The sequence below is a fragment of the Hyperolius riggenbachi genome, chromosome 4 (genome assembly GCF_040937935.1).
Source record: "Hyperolius riggenbachi isolate aHypRig1 chromosome 4, aHypRig1.pri, whole genome shotgun sequence".
Taxonomy (NCBI): domain Eukaryota; kingdom Metazoa; phylum Chordata; class Amphibia; order Anura; family Hyperoliidae; genus Hyperolius; species Hyperolius riggenbachi.
In genome coordinates, this window is record NC_090649.1 from 4,536,023 (window position 1) to 4,552,099 (window position 16,077).

Below are 16,077 nucleotides of genomic sequence, written 5' to 3' on the forward strand. Positions count from 1 at the left end.
GCTTTCTGGGATCTAGTCCCCTTCTTCAGGCATATTCCCAGATGTTCCCAGATGTTAGCACAAGCTTTCTGGGATCTAGTCCCCTTCTTCGGGCATATTTCCAGATGTTAGCACAAGCTTTCTGTGATCTAGTCCCCTTCTTCAGGCATATTCCCAGATGTTCCCAGATGTTAGCACAAGCTTTCTGGGATCTAGTCCCCTTCTTCAGGCATATTTCCAGATGTTAGCACAAGCTTTCTGGGATCTAGTCCCCTTCTTCAGGCATATTCCCAGATGTTCCCAGATGTTAGCACAAGCTTTCTGGGATCTAGTCCCCTTCTTCAGGCATATTTCCAGATGTTAGCACAAGCTTTCTGGGATCTAGTCCCCTTCTTCAGGCATATTCCCAGATGTTAGCACAAGCTTTCTAGGATCTAGTCCCCTTCTTCAGGCATATTTCCAGAAGTTAGCACAAGCTTTCTGGGATCTAGTCCCCTTCTTCAAGCATATTTCCAGATGTTAGCACAAACTTTCTGGGATCTAGTCCCCTTCTTCAGGCATATTTCCAGACGTTAGCTGAAGTAATACACTGATGCAGATAAAAAGCAAACATGAAGATGGCAGTTGTGCTGGTTACTGTTTAGCAGTTAGATGTCAGGTGATCAGCAGGCTGGAGCCAGTGAGCTCATGCAAGCAAACATGAAATCTAGCAGGTTTCTGAAGATAGTGAAGCCAAGTCAATCATGTTACATAAGGTGTCATGAATCCCATTCCACAATTTAAACCTTCTGTTAATGTCTTGAACATTTTTATAAATTTATACTCAGAAATCTTTCTTGTTCATTTTTTAAGTTGCCTTTAAGAACAAGTACTTTGAGATCTTGCATGCTGTGTCCTGGTTCACAGAAGTGTTGGCCCACTGGTATGTCCATTTTACCCTCATTCATTTTAAAGCGGGAATGGTTCATTCTTGTGCGCACTTTTTGTCCTGTTTCTCCTATATAGATTCCTCTTGAGGGGCATTTCATGCAGCGTATCATGTATACAAAATTGGATGACTCGCAGGAAAATTGGTCTGGTTTTGTAACGTTTAAAGTGAAGCTGAAGCATTAAAAAAGCCAAACAGGTCAGATCCTCATAAGGAGAGGGAGGGCTCTGGGCCCTGTAGAGCCTTGCTGTTTATCTCATGGTCCGGTCGTTCCCTCGCAGGCACCCTTCAAATCTGCCGCGGGAAGCTTCAGAAGTCTCCGGGAGCCCAAGTGCTCCTGAAGGCAGACGGCTTCATACTGTGCATGCGTGAGTGTGCGCGGGAGCGTGCTCATGCATGCGCAGCACGGAACGGCTGTCTTTAGGAGCACTCAGGCTCCCGGAGACTTCTGAAGCCTCCCTCAGTGGCACAGAGCAGACCCATCAGTCGGAAACTGCCAATGGAAGAAACAGCAGAGAAATGCGGGGACCGTAAGAGGAAGGCTCTATAGGACCCAGAGCCTTTCGTCTCCTTAGGTGAGTATATATTTTGAATTTTTTTTAAACACTTCAGACTCCCTTTAAATGTACACATTCCATTACAGAGTATTTCTGACTTTCACCTCAAATGAAAAAGTCTGAATTCTGTGTGAAATCTGTGCTTGTCCCCAGCTATTTAGTCCGGCAGAGGTATCAGGACATGGTCATGGCTCGTTCCCTGAGAGAATAACAAGCCTGTGAGATGTCTGAACTCCTCCCCCATTTCATCATCACCACCCACATGATGCAATCTGGGAGGAGCACCAGCCAGGCCTGCCTTCTGAAACTGACTCCACCCACCTCTTCCCTGTGCTGCCTGGCAGGGACCAGAAGGAGGAGGTGGGCGGGGTCAGGTGATTGTTCTGTGCTGGGGAAGCTGCCATACTCTATGCCCAAATATCTGAGTCATGTGACTGGGAGCTTTACTGGGAGGGCAATATCAGGTGTGAGAACGGTGCCAGCAGGCTGCCCTTAGAGATGTCCCGAATGGTTCGCCCGCGAACGGTTCCAGGCGAACTTTAGGTGGTTTGTGTTCGCTGGCGAAGGCGAACTTTTGCGGAAGTTCGATTCTCCCCATAATGCTCTATTGAGCAGAACTTTGACCCTCTACATCACAGTCAGCAGGCACATTGTCACCAATCAGACTACAGTCACTCCTGGAGCCCCCCCCCCCCCCCTTATAAAATGCAAGGTCCTCCGGCCATTTTACTCACTCGTCTGCCTACAGTAATTAGTTAAGGGACAGCTGCTGACAGACTCTGCTAGGGAGAGTTTAGTAAGACTCTTGTAGGCTTGTTCCTAGCTGATTGTTACTCCTTATATTACCCTCTCTCCATCCTCCCGGAGGGAGGAGGGACTCATCTTCCAGGGAATTGTAGTATTTCAAAAGCCAGCTTACATACCGTGGCTGGGTATTGAACCCAGGTGTTAGTGTGTGGTAGGTAACTCAGTTAACCACTATTAGCTTGCTTAAGGATTTGTAGCATGTCAAAAGCCAACTCACATTGGCCGGGAATAGAACCCAGGCGTACCGCTCTGTAGGCTGCTATCCTAACCATTATATCACCAACACTACATACTACATGCTGAAACTTCTTGGAACACACTTACTTCCTCCCTCCAAAAGACACACATACATCCCCATAAAATCATTCAACAGCAACTGCATGCACAGTCTTTGTGGTACACAGTCTCTGTGGCACAATTGGTTAGTGCGTTTGGCTATTAACTGCAAGGTTGGTGGTTCAAGCCCACCCAGGCATGGCCTTGCCTTTTGTGTTCAACAGATGTCCGAAGAGAACCCCACATAGCCATGTCGATTCATCCCTCTCTCTCTCTCTCTCTCTCTCTCTCTCTAGTAGGGATGGTCACCGCTTTCCGCAGAATTGTATTTTCCGCAATTTTAGGCGGAAATTGGTCATTCCGTTCCATTTGGTCGGAACGGAATTGCTTTTTCAATCTGGCGGAATTCCGAAACTGCCTGTGAAATTCTGCCGGTATCGAGAGAGAGAGAGAGAGAGAGAGCGAGAGAGAGAAAGAGAGAGAGAGAGAGAGAGAGAGAGAGAGCTCATTTTTCTCTTCGGTATATCACAATAGTACATGCTAGGCTGGCTTCACCATGTAGCATTGTAGTGTGTTGTGTTGGTGGTATAATGGTTAGGATAGCAGCCTACAGAGTGGTAGGCCTGGGTTCGATTCCCAGCCAATGTGAGTTGGCTTTTGACATGCTACAAATCCTTAAGCAAGCTATTTTTTCTCTTGGATTGATCATAATGGTACATGCTAGGCTGGCTTCAGAATGTAGTGTTGTTGGTGGTATAGTGGTTAAGTGAGTTACCTACCACACACTCAGACCTGTGTTCTATTCACAGCCAATGTGAGTTGGCTTTTGACATGCTACTAATCCTAAAGCAAGCTAATTTTCCTCTTGGATTGATCATAATGGTACATGCTAGGCTGGCTTCAGCATGTAGTGTTGGTGGTGTTATAGTGGTTAAGTGAGTTACCTACCGCACACTGAGACCTGGGTTCAATTCCCAGCCAAGGTATGTAAGCTGGCTTTGGAAATGCTACAATTCCCTGGAAGATGAGACCATCCGGGAGTGAGGCAGGAGGGAGATTCCTGCCATAAAGCAGTGTAGGCCTGCAATTGAATTCAATGAGATTTCTGACCTTAAAACACTGCTTTATAGTAAATACAGATTTTTTTTTCTGGGACTGTTGATGTGTATTTCACTCAACCATGTCTTCCTCCAGGTATTAGACCTCATGAAACATCTTTTCTATCATTTTTCCAGTCAGCAGAAAGTACAGTGCTGAGCCTTCAGCCAGCACTGCATGACCGAGGCGAGTTCCTACGGAACTCTCATGCTGGGTGATGTTTCCAGGGGGGAAGGAATTTCAGGCAGGGACGGTAGAGTAGGAGAGAGGGGATTGGGTAGTTTAGAATAGAGGAGTGGGCGGGGGTTTAGTTAGGTGGGCGGAGGTAACAGCAGTTACTTCCAGATAGGCAGCAAGAGCAAACGTCCCACCGTGGGGGGAAAGGGGGGAAGTTAGTGGTTAATATGGCAGTTAGTTGCCGCAAGCCATGGCATCTTTGGTGTGGTAGTGGGTGCGTTCGTTATAGGCAGGGGGGAGTAGGCGGAAGTCCCATTGCTAGAGGTGGTAGTTCTCTGCTGGTGGGAGGGGCAACCAAGGAAGATTGGTGGGATGGCTTCTGCGGGGAAGCCATTAGAGCTAGTGGGAATGGAAATTATAGACTATTGGTGGCATGTAAGCCCACAGAGACTTCTGAGCCCAGGTCGCGACTAGGAGTCTTTTGGTTTCATGCATGGTGGTTGCCCCTCAATTATGGTGGTTCCTAGCAAAGGGATTAACTTCGGTTTTAGGTTGGTTGGGTGTTTACCGTTGTATGCATATGTATGTATATATATATTTTTGCCTGATGTTTTATGTGTATATATATATATGTATGTATGTATTATTATTTGTTATTGAATGTTATTGTTTATTGTTATGATGGTGTTAATAATTGATGTATTGCATTGTCACTTTTCCGTGGCCGATACTTAATAACGTTGTATCATTCCAGCACGGTGTCAGTTAGTCGGTTATAGTTTAAGAAGAGTGTCTGGAATGTTTAAGTGTATGGGGGTATCGGTCACGAGGGGGGTTCTTATGGGTGTGGGGAGGGGTAATGTGTTGGGGTGTTGGGGGGAGGTGTGAGAGTAGTAAGAGGTGAGTAGAGTAACGCTGCCGGGTCAAGTTTTCACAATTTCTAAGTTCGCCTCTGTAAGGGATAGCGGAGATGCCGCCGCAGCAGGGAGCGGCATGGTGGCTATCTCCGCGTCTCAGCCGGCGGCCTCCGCCACGCGGGTACATGATGGAATTGTGCCTGGGACTATGGTGAATGCGGGGGAGGCCGCCGCAGCACCGAGTGGCATGGCGGCTGTCTCCGCGTCTCAGCCAGCGGCCTTCGCCGCATTGTTACATGATGAAACTTTGCCTGGTCCCTCAGTTGCACATAGACTGAGGTCTACGCGCGTGACAGACAGGATCTTTATGCAAGCAGAAGGGCAGTCAGCTGATCAGCCGGTCAGCTGACTCCAACACTGATCCTGATTGGCTGAGTGACTGGGGCGGCGCTAAGGAGCGCTCCCAGTATATATAGGACATGCCTGTCAGTTGCTCTGTGTCTGCTGTTGCATATGCTACGTGTTAGCACTCAGACCCATAGTCAGACCTGAAAGTGTGCCTTGGAACCAGCAGGAGCTGGGGATCCACACTTAGACAGATTCTGTTGATAGCTTAAAGTACTAATTGAATTGTATTATTTGTTATGACCCTCTGCTAGCCTTGACTACTCTTCTGTCTTATGATTCTGTGCCTTTGCCTATCTGATCCAGTTGTCAACTTAGCTTATCCCTCACTCTGATTCTGTCTTCTACCTTTGTACCGTATGTGTACGTGTGTTGTCGAACCTGCTTGTCTGACTCTTCTGCCCTCAGCAGGGAGCTTAGTCCTGGTGAGGGACTCTCAGTTTAGTAATCACCTGCTCCTCAGGTAGATAGCTGCAGTATATTCTGAATCACCTGCTCCTCAGGTAGATAGCTGCAGTACAGTCTTAATCACCTGCTCCTCAGGATGATAGCTGCAGTACAATCTTAATCACCTGCTCCTCAGGTTGATAGCTGCAGTACAGTCTTAATCACCTGCTCCTCAGGTTGATAGCTGCAGTACAGTCTTAATCACCTGCTCTTCAGGTTGATAGCTGCAGTACAGTCTTAATCACCTGCTCCTCAGGTGACTAGCTATTACAGTACTGTCTGGATCTCCTGCCCCTCAGGGGATCACCTGCTGCAGTACAGTCTGAATCATTCGCTCCTCGAGTGATCACTCTACATTGTCTCACCAGGCATCACCCGCTCCTCGGGTGAATCTATCACTATTCCTCTGTGTCTCCAGCCTGCTGGGGTACTGATCCCTGTGTTCTATAGAGATATCTCCCTCTACCAGCCCCTCTGGGATAGTGGGTATCTCTATCAATATTACTGTTGCATCAAACACTATCTTACACCTGAGTGTCCTGTGTCTAGCTATACTTGTATTATTGGTGATTCTGCAGATCACCATAAAATCAGGTATAACATCTGTAGTATTGGTGATACTGCAGATCACCAATAATCAGAAAAGCTGTTCTTGCTGACACCAATCGTTACAGCCTCCCAATTAAAGTCTATTGCGGTTCGCGAAAGTTTGCGCGAACCGAACCATCTGCGAAAGTCAAAAATCGGAGGTTCGCGACATCTCTAGCTGCCCTGTAACCTAACAATGAGAGCGAGGAGATCCAAGCTCCATATTACTGGTAACCAGAGGAGAGTCTGCCGGCTTGGGGACATCTGTGATCAGCTGGGAGACCGATGTTCTCTGACCCGAGATACACGTGTTGTAGAGAAGGCGCGGTGGTTGCATTTCCAGTCTGTCTGTATGCGGCTCCGCATAGCTGAAATTCAGGTCATGCTGTTCACATGTCCTGTAGCTACCAGCCAGGCATGAGATGAAAGATCACTCTGCCCTGCAGCCAGGATTGCCACCCAGAAACCTGTATGACTGCATTACACCAACCGCACAGCATTGTGGGACATCCAGGCCTCATGTGCCCCAGAGACATACACCTGAGTATCTGCTACACATGCACTTCTATACCTTCCTTTTATAATAAATAGACACATGGATCGTCAGTGTTACCTGCAACACAGTGCAACGTGGCAAAAGTCTATTCACAATTCATTAGTAGTGATGTAGCGAACATCACATTTTTGGTTCACAAATGCAAATTTTGTGCTAATGTTCACGACCAGGCGAACTGTGCAAACCGCCATAGACTTTAATGTGCAGGAGACAAAACATTCAAGGCCTCTCTGCAGCCCCAATTTATCTAAAAACATGAAAAAAGTGAACCAAGACCCGGACAGTGGCATGGCGGAGGAGGATCAACTGCAAAATAGTCACCAAAACCCAGACAGTGGCATGGCGGAGGAGGATCAACTGCGAAATAGTCACCAAAACCCAGACAGTGGCATGGCGGAGGAGGATCAACTGCGAAATAGTCACCAAAACCCAGACAGTGGCATGGCGGAGGAGGATCAACTGCGAAATAGTCACCAAAACCCAGACAGTGGCATGGCGGAGGAGGATCATCTGCGAAATAATCACCAAAACCCGGACAGTGGCATGGCGGAGGAGGATCAACTGCAAAATAGTCACCCAAACCCGGACAGTGGCATGGCGGAGGAGGATCATCTGCAAAATAGTCACCAAAACCCGGACAGTGGCATGGCGGAGGAGGATCAGCTGCACAATAGTCACCAAAACCTGGACAGTAGCATGACGGAGGAGGATCAGCTGCAAAATAGTCACCAAAACCCAGACAGTGGCATGACGGAGGAGGATCAACTGCAAAATAGTCACCAAGACCCGGACAGTGGCATGACGGAGGAGGATCAACTACAAAATAGTCACCAAAACCCGGACAGTGGCATGGCGGAGGAGGATCAACTGCAAAATAGTCACCAAGACCCGGACAGTGGCATGACGGAGGAGGATCAACTGCAAAATAGTCACCAAAACCCGGACAGTGGCATGACGGAGGAGGATCAACTGCAAAATAGTCACCAAAACCCGGACAGTGGCATGGCGGAGGAGGATCAACTGCAAAATAGTCACCAAAGCCCGGACAGTGGCATGGCGGAGGAGGATCAACTGCAAAATAGTCACCAAAACCCGGACAGTGGCCTGGCGGAGCAGGATCAACTGCAAAATAGTTACCAAAACCCGGACAGTGGCATGACGGAGGAGGATCAACTGCAAAATAGTCACCAAAACCCGGACAGTGGCATGGCGGAGGAGGATCAGCTACGAAATAGTCACCTAAACCCGGACAGTGGCATGACGGAGGAGGATCAACTGCAAAATAGTTACCAAAACCCGGACAGTGGCATGGCGGAGGAGGATCAACTGCAAAATAGTCACCCAAACCCAGACAGTGGCATGGCGGAGGAGGATCAATAGTCACCAAAACCCGGACAGTGGCATGGCGGAGGAGGATCAACTGCAAAATAGTCACCCAAACCCGGACAGTGGCATGACGGAGGAGGATCATCTACAAAATAGTCACCAAAACCCGGGCAGTGGCATGGCGGAGGAGGATCAACTGCAAAATAGTCACCAAAACCCGGACAGTGGCATGGCGGTGGAGGATCAGCTGCTAAATAGTCACCAAAACCCGGACAGTGGCATGGCACAGGAGGATCAGCTGCAAAATAGTCACCAAAACCCGGACAGTGGCATGACGGAGGAGGATCAACTGCAAAATAGTCACCAAAACCCGGACAGTGGCATGGCGGAGGAGGATCATCTGCAAAATAGTCACCAAAACCCGGACAGTGGCATGGCGGAGGAGGATCAGCTGCAAAATAGTAACCAAAACCCGGACAGTGGCATGGCGGAGGAGGATCATCTGCGAAATAGTCACCAAAACCCGGACAGTGGCATGGCGGAGGAGGATCAACTGCAAAATAGTCACCAAAACCCGGACAGTGGCATGACGGAGGAGGATCAACTGCAAAATAGTCACCAAAACCCGGACAGTGGCATGGCGGAGGAGGATCAACTGCAAAATAGTTACCAAAACCCGGACAGTGGCATGACGGAGGAGGATCAACTGCAAAATAGTCACCAAAACCCGGACAGTGGCATGGCGGAGGAGGATCAACTGCAAAATAGTCACCAAAACCCGGACAGTGGCATGGCGGAGGAGGATCAACTGCAAAATAGTCACCAAAACCCAGACAGTGGCATGGCGGAGGAGGATCATCTGCGAAATAATCACCAAAACCCGGACAGTGGCATGGCGGAGGAGGTTCAACTGCAAAATAGTCACCAAAACCCGGACAGTGGCATGGCGGAGGAGGATCATCTGCAAAATAGTCACCAAAACCCGGACAGTGGCATGGCGGAGGAGGATCAACTGCAAAATAGTCACCAAAACCCGAACAGTGGCATGGCGGAGGAGGATCAGCTGCGAAATAGTCACCAAAACCCGAACAGTGGCATGACGGAGGAGGATCAACTGCAAAATAGTCACCCAAACCCGGACAGTGGCATGACGGAGGAGGATCATCTACAAAATAGTTACCAAAACCCGGACAGTGGCATGACGGAGGAGGATCAACTGCAAAATAGTTACCAAAACCCGGACAGTGGCATGACGGAGGAGGATCAACTGCAGAATAGTCACCAAAACCCGGACAATGGCATGGCGGAGGAGGATCAGCTGCAAAATAGTCACCAAAACCCGGACAGTGGCATGGTGGAGGAGGATCAGCTGCAAAATAGTCACCAAAACCCGGACAGTGGCATGGCGGAGGAGGATCAACTACAAAATAGTCACCCAAACCCGGACAGTGGCATGACGGAGGAGGATCATCTACAAAATAGTCACCAAAACCCGGACAGTTGCATGGCGGAGGAGGATCAGCTGGTAAATAATCACCAAAACCCGGACAGTGGCATGGCAGAGGAGGATCAGCTGCAAAATAGTCACCAAAATCCGGACAGTGGCATGGCGGAGGAGGATCAACTGCAAAATAGTCACCAAAACCCGGACAGTGGCATGGCAGAGGAGGAGGATCAACTGCAAAATAGTCACCAAAATCCGGACAGTGGCATGGCGGAGGAGGATCAACTGCAAAATAGTCACCAAAACCCGGACAGTGGCATGGCGGAGGAGGATCAGCTGCAAAATAGTCACCAAAACCTGGACAGTGGCATGGCGGAGGAGGATCAGCTGCACAATAGTCACCAAAACCTGGACAGTAGCATGGCGGAGGAGGATCAACTGCAAAATAGTCACCAAAACCCGGACAGTGGCATGACGGAGGAGGATCAACTGCAAAATAGTCACCAAAACCCGGACAGTGGCGTGGCGGAGGAGGATCAACTGCAAAATAGTCACCAAAACCCGGACAGTGGCATGGCGGAGGAGGATCAGCTGCAAAATAGTCACCAAAACCCGGACAGTGGCATGACGGAGGAGGATCAACTGCAAAATAGTTACCAAAACCCGGACAGTGGCATGACGGAGGAGGATCAACTGCAAAATAGTCACCAAAACCCGGACAGTGGCATGGCGGAGGAGGATCAGCTGCGAAATAGTCACCAAAACCCGGACAGTGGCATGGTGGAGGAGGATCAGCTGCAAAATAGTCACCAAAACCCGGACAGTGGCATGGCGGAGGAGGATCAACTGCAAAATAGTCACCCAAACCCGGACAGTGGCATGACGGAGGAGGATCATCTACAAAATAGTCACCAAAACCCGGACAGTGGCATGGCGGAGGAGGATCAGCTGCTAAATAATCACCAAAACCCGGACAGTGGCATGGCAGAGGAGGATCAGCTGCAAAATAGTCACCAAAACCCGGACAGTGGCATGGCGGAGGAGGATCAGCTGCAAAATAGTCACCAAAACCCGGACAGTGGCATGGCGGAGGAGGATCAGCTGCAAAATAGTCACCAAAACCCGGACAGTGGCATGGCGGAGGAGGATCAGCTGCACAATAGTCACCAAAACCTGGACAGTAGCATGGCGGAGGAGGATCAACTGCAAAATAGTCACCAAGACCCGGACAGTGGCATGACGGAGGAGGATCAACTACAAAATAGTCACCAAAACCCGGACAGTGGCATGACGGAGGAGGATCAACTGCAAAATAGTCACCAAAACCCGGACAGTGGCATGGCGGAGGAGGATCAGCTGCGAAATAGTCACCAAAACCCGGACAGTGGCATGGTGGAGGAGGATCAGCTGCAAAATAGTCACCAAAACCCGGACAGTGGCATGACGGAGGAGGATCAACTGCAAAATAGTCACCAAAACCCGGACAGTGGCATGGCGGAGGAGGATCATCTACAAAATAGTCACCAAAACCCGGACAGTTGCATGGCGGAGGAGGATCAGCTGCTAAATAATCACCAAAACCCGGACAGTGGCATGGCAGAGGAGGATCAGCTGCAAAATAGTCACCAAAATCCGGACAGTGGCATGGCGGAGGAGGATCAACTGCAAAATAGTCACCAAAACCCGGACAGTGGCATGGCAGAGGAGGAGTATCAACTGCAAAATAGTCACCAAAATCCGGACAGTGGCATGGCGGAGGAGGATCAACTGCAAAATAGTCACCAAAACCCGGACAGTGGCATGGCGGAGGAGGATCAGCTGCAAAATAGTCACCAAAACCTGGACAGTGGCATGGCGGAGGAGGATCAGCTGCACAATAGTCACCAAAACCTGGACAGTAGCATGGCGGAGGAGGATCAACTGCAAAATAGTCACCAAAACCCGGACAGTGGCATGACGGAGGAGGATCAACTGCAAAATAGTCACCAAAACCCGGACAGTGGCGTGGCGGAGGAGGATCAACTGCAAAATAGTCACCAAAACCCGGACAGTGGCATGGCGGAGGAGGATCAGCTGCAAAATAGTCACCAAAACCCGGACAGTGGCATGACGGAGGAGGATCAACTGCAAAATAGTTACCAAAACCCGGACAGTGGCATGACGGAGGAGGATCAACTGCAAAATAGTCACCAAAACCCGGACAGTGGCATGGCGGAGGAGGATCAGCTGCGAAATAGTCACCAAAACCCGGACAGTGGCATGGTGGAGGAGGATCAGCTGCAAAATAGTCACCAAAACCCGGACAGTGGCATGGCGGAGGAGGATCAACTGCAAAATAGTCACCCAAACCCGGACAGTGGCATGACGGAGGAGGATCATCTACAAAATAGTCACCAAAACCCGGACAGTGGCATGGCGGAGGAGGATCAGCTGCTAAATAATCACCAAAACCCGGACAGTGGCATGGCAGAGGAGGATCAGCTGCAAAATAGTCACCAAAACCCGGACAGTGGCATGGCGGAGGAGGATCAGCTGCAAAATAGTCACCAAAACCCGGACAGTGGCATGGCGGAGGAAGATCAGCTGCAAAATAGTCACCAAAACCCGGACAGTGGCATGGCGGAGGAGGATCAGCTGCACAATAGTCACCAAAACCTGGACAGTAGCATGGCGGAGGAGGATCAACTGCAAAATAGTCACCAAGACCCGGACAGTGGCATGACGGAGGAGGATCAACTACAAAATAGTCACCAAAACCCGGACAGTGGCATGGCGGAGGAGGATCAACTGCAAAATAGTCACCAAAACCCGGACAGTGGCATGGCGGAGGAGGATCAGCTGCGAAATAGTCACCAAAACCCGGACAGTGGCATGGTGGAGGAGGATCAGCTGCAAAATAGTCACCAAAACCCGGACAGTGGCATGGCGGAGGAGGATCAATAGTCACCAAAACCCGGACAGTGGCATGACGGAGGAGGATCAACTGCAAAATAGTCACCAAAACCCGGACAGTGGCATGACGGAGGAGGATCAACTGCAAAATAGTCACCAAAACCCGGACAGTGGCATGGCGGAGGAGGATCAGCTGCGAAATAGTCACCAAAACCCGGACAGTGGCATGACGGAGGAGAATCAACTGCAAAATAGTCACCAAAACCCGGACAGTGGCATGGCGGAGGAGGATCAGCTGCAAAATAGTCACCAAAACCCGGACAGTGGCATGGCGGAGGAGGATCAACTGCAAAATAGTCACCAAAACCCGGACAGTGGCATGGTGGAGGAGGATCATCTGCGAAATAGTCACCAAAACCCGGACAGTGGCATGACGGAGGAGGATCAACTGCAAAATAGTCACCAAAACCCGGACAGTGGCATGGCGGAGGAGGATCAGCTGCGAAATAGTCACCAAAACCCGGACAGTGGCATGGCGGAGGAGGATCAGCTGCAAAATAGTCATCAAAACCCGGACAGTGGCATGGCAGAGGAGGAGGATCAACTGCAAAATAGTCACCAAAACCCGGACAGTGGCATGACAGAGGAGGATCAACTGCAAAATAGTTACCAAAACCCGGACAGTAGCATGGCGGAGGAGGATCAACTGCAAAATAGTTACCAAAACCCGGACAGTGGCATTACGGAGGAGGATCAACTGCAAAATAGTCACCAAAACCCGGACAGTGGCATGGCGGAGGAGGATCAGCTGCAAAATAGTCACCAAAACCCGGACAGTGGCATGACGGAGGAGGATCAGCTGTGAAATAGTCACCAAAACCCGGACAGTGGCATGACGGAGGAGGATCAACTGCAAAATAGTCACCAAAACCCGGACAGTGGCATGACAGAGGAGGATCAGCTGCAAAATAGTCACCAAAACCCGGACAGTGGCATGACGGAGGAGGATCAGCTGCAAAATAGTCACCAAAACCCGGACAGTGGCATGGCAGAGGTTGAGGATCAACTGCAAAATAGTCACCAAAACCCGGACAGTGGCATGGCGGAGGAGGATCAGCTGCGAAATAGTCACCAAAACCCGGACAGTGGCATGGTGGAGGAGGATCAGTTGCAAAATAGTCACCAAAACCCGGACAGTGGCATAGCGGAGGAGGATCAATAGTCACCAAAACCCGGACAGTGGCATGGCGGAGGAGGATCAACTGCAAAATAGTCACCAAAACCCGGACAGTGGCATGGCGGAGGAGGATCAACTGCAAAATAGTCACCAAAACCCGGACAGTGGCATGGCGGAGGAGGATCAGCTGCAAAATAGTCACCAAAACCCGGACAGTGGCATGGCGGAGGAGGATCAGCTGCAAAATAGTCACCAAAACCCGGACAGTAGCATGGCGGAGGAGGATCAGCTGCAAAATAGTCACCAAAACCCGGACAGTGGCATGGCGGAGGAGGATCAGCTGCAAAATAGTCACCAAAACCCGGACAGTGGCATGGCGGAGGAGCATCAACTGCAAAATAGTCACCAAAACCCGGACAGTGGCATGGCGGAGGAGGATCAGCTGCGAAATAGTCACCAAAACCCGAACAGTGGCATGACGGAGGAGGATCAACTGCAAAATAGTCACCAAAACCCGGACAGTGGCATGGCAGAGGAGGATCAACTGCGAAATAGTCACCAGAAATAATTTATTTTGCGCAAACGCTTTTCTAATGTTTATTTTTTTTTATTTAATGGCAGTTGACTTCAGCGGTTAACAGCAAAGCCCCCAAAAGGTGCTAGAAGCCCCAAATTTGCAGAGTATGTTAAGGAGGACAGTAGGAACAAGAAGAAAACATTTTTCGATAAGACCTTATAGTTCTGGAGAAAATCGATGTTAAAGTTAGAGGAAACATTTCTATGTTTAAATGCAGTAAAATGACAGATAATGTATCAACATGTATACAAATGTATTCATTTTTATTATATGATCAGAGTGTGGGAAATAAAAAAAATGATGTGGGGTCCCCCCTCCCGAGCCTCTGTAACCCCTTGTCCCCCCATACAGGCTGGGATAGCCAGAATGTGGGGTCCCCCCTCCCGAGCCTCTGTAACCCTTTGTCCCCATGCAGGCTGGGATAGCCAGAATGTGGGGTCCCCCCTCCCGAGCCTCTGTAACCCCTTGTCCCCCCATACAGGCTGGGATAGCCAGAATGTGGGGTCCCCCCTCCCGAGCCTCTGTAACCCTTTGTCCCCATGCAGGCTGGGATAGCCAGAATGTGGGGTCCCCCCTCCCGAGCCTCTGTAACCCCTTGTCCCCCCATACAGGCTGGGATAGCCAGAATGTGGGGTCCCCCCTCCCGAGCCTCTGTAACCCCTTGTCCCCCATGCAGGCTGGGATAGCCAGAATGTGGGGTCCCCCTTCCCGAGCCTCTGTAACCCCTTGTCCCCCATGCAGGCTGGGATAGCCAGAATGTGGGGTCCCCCCTCCCGAGCCTCTGTAACCCCTTGTCCCCCATGCAGGCTGGGATAGCCAGAATGTGGGGTCCCCCCTCCCGAGCCTCTGTAACCCCTTGTCCCCCATGCAGGCTGGGATAGCCAGAATGTGGGGTCCCCCCTCCCGAGCCTCTGTAACCCCTTGTCCCCCATGCAGGCTGGGATAGCCAGAATGTGGGGTCCCCCCTCCCGAGCCTCTGTAACCCCTTGTCCCCCATGCAGGCTGGGATAGCCAGAATGTGGGGTCCCCCCTCCTGAGCCTCTGTAACCCCTTGTCCCCCATGCAGGCTGGGATAGCCAGAATGTGGGGTCCCCCCTCCCGAGCCTCTGTAACCCCTTGTCCCCCATGCAGGCTGGGATAGCCAGAATGTGGGGTCCCCCCTCCTGAGCCTCTGTAACCCCTTGTCCCCCATGCAGGCTGGGATAGCCAGAATGTGGGGTCCCCCTTCCCGAGCCTCTGTAACCCCTTGTCCCCCATGCAGGCTGGGATAGCCAGAATGTGGGGTCCCTCCTCCCGAGCCTCTGTAACCCCTTGTCCCCCATGCAGGCTGGGATAGCCAGAATGTGGGGTCCCCCCTCCCGAGCCTCTGTAACCCCTTGTCCCCCATGCAGGCTGGGATAGCCAGAATGTGGGGTCCCCCCTCCCGAGCCTCTGTAACCCCTTGTCCCCCATGCAGGCTGGGATAGCCAGAATGTGGGGTCCCCCTTCCCGAGCCTCTGTAACCCCTTGTCCCCCATGCAGGCTGGGATAGCCAGAATGTGGGGTCCCCCCTCCCGAGCCTCTGTAACCCCTTGTCCCCCATGCAGGCTGGGATAGCCAGAATGTGGGGTCCCCCCTCCTGAGCCTCTGTAACCCCTTGTCCCCCATGCAGGCTGGGATAGCCAGAATGTGGGGTCCCCCCTCCCGAGCCTCTGTAACCCCTTGTCCCCATGCAGGCTGGGATAGCCAGAATGTGGGGTCCCCCCTCCCGAGCCTCTGTAACCCCTTGTCCCCCCATACAGGCTGGGATAGCCAGAATGTGGGGTCCCCCCTCCCGAGCCTCTGTAACCCCTTGTCCCCCATGCAGGCTGGAATAGCCAGAATGTGGGGTCCCCCCTCCCGAGCCTCTGTAACCCCTTGTCCCCCATGCAGGCTGGGATAGCCAGAATGTGGGGTCCCCCCTCCCGAGCCTCTGTAACCCCTTGTCCCCCCATGCAGGCTGGAATA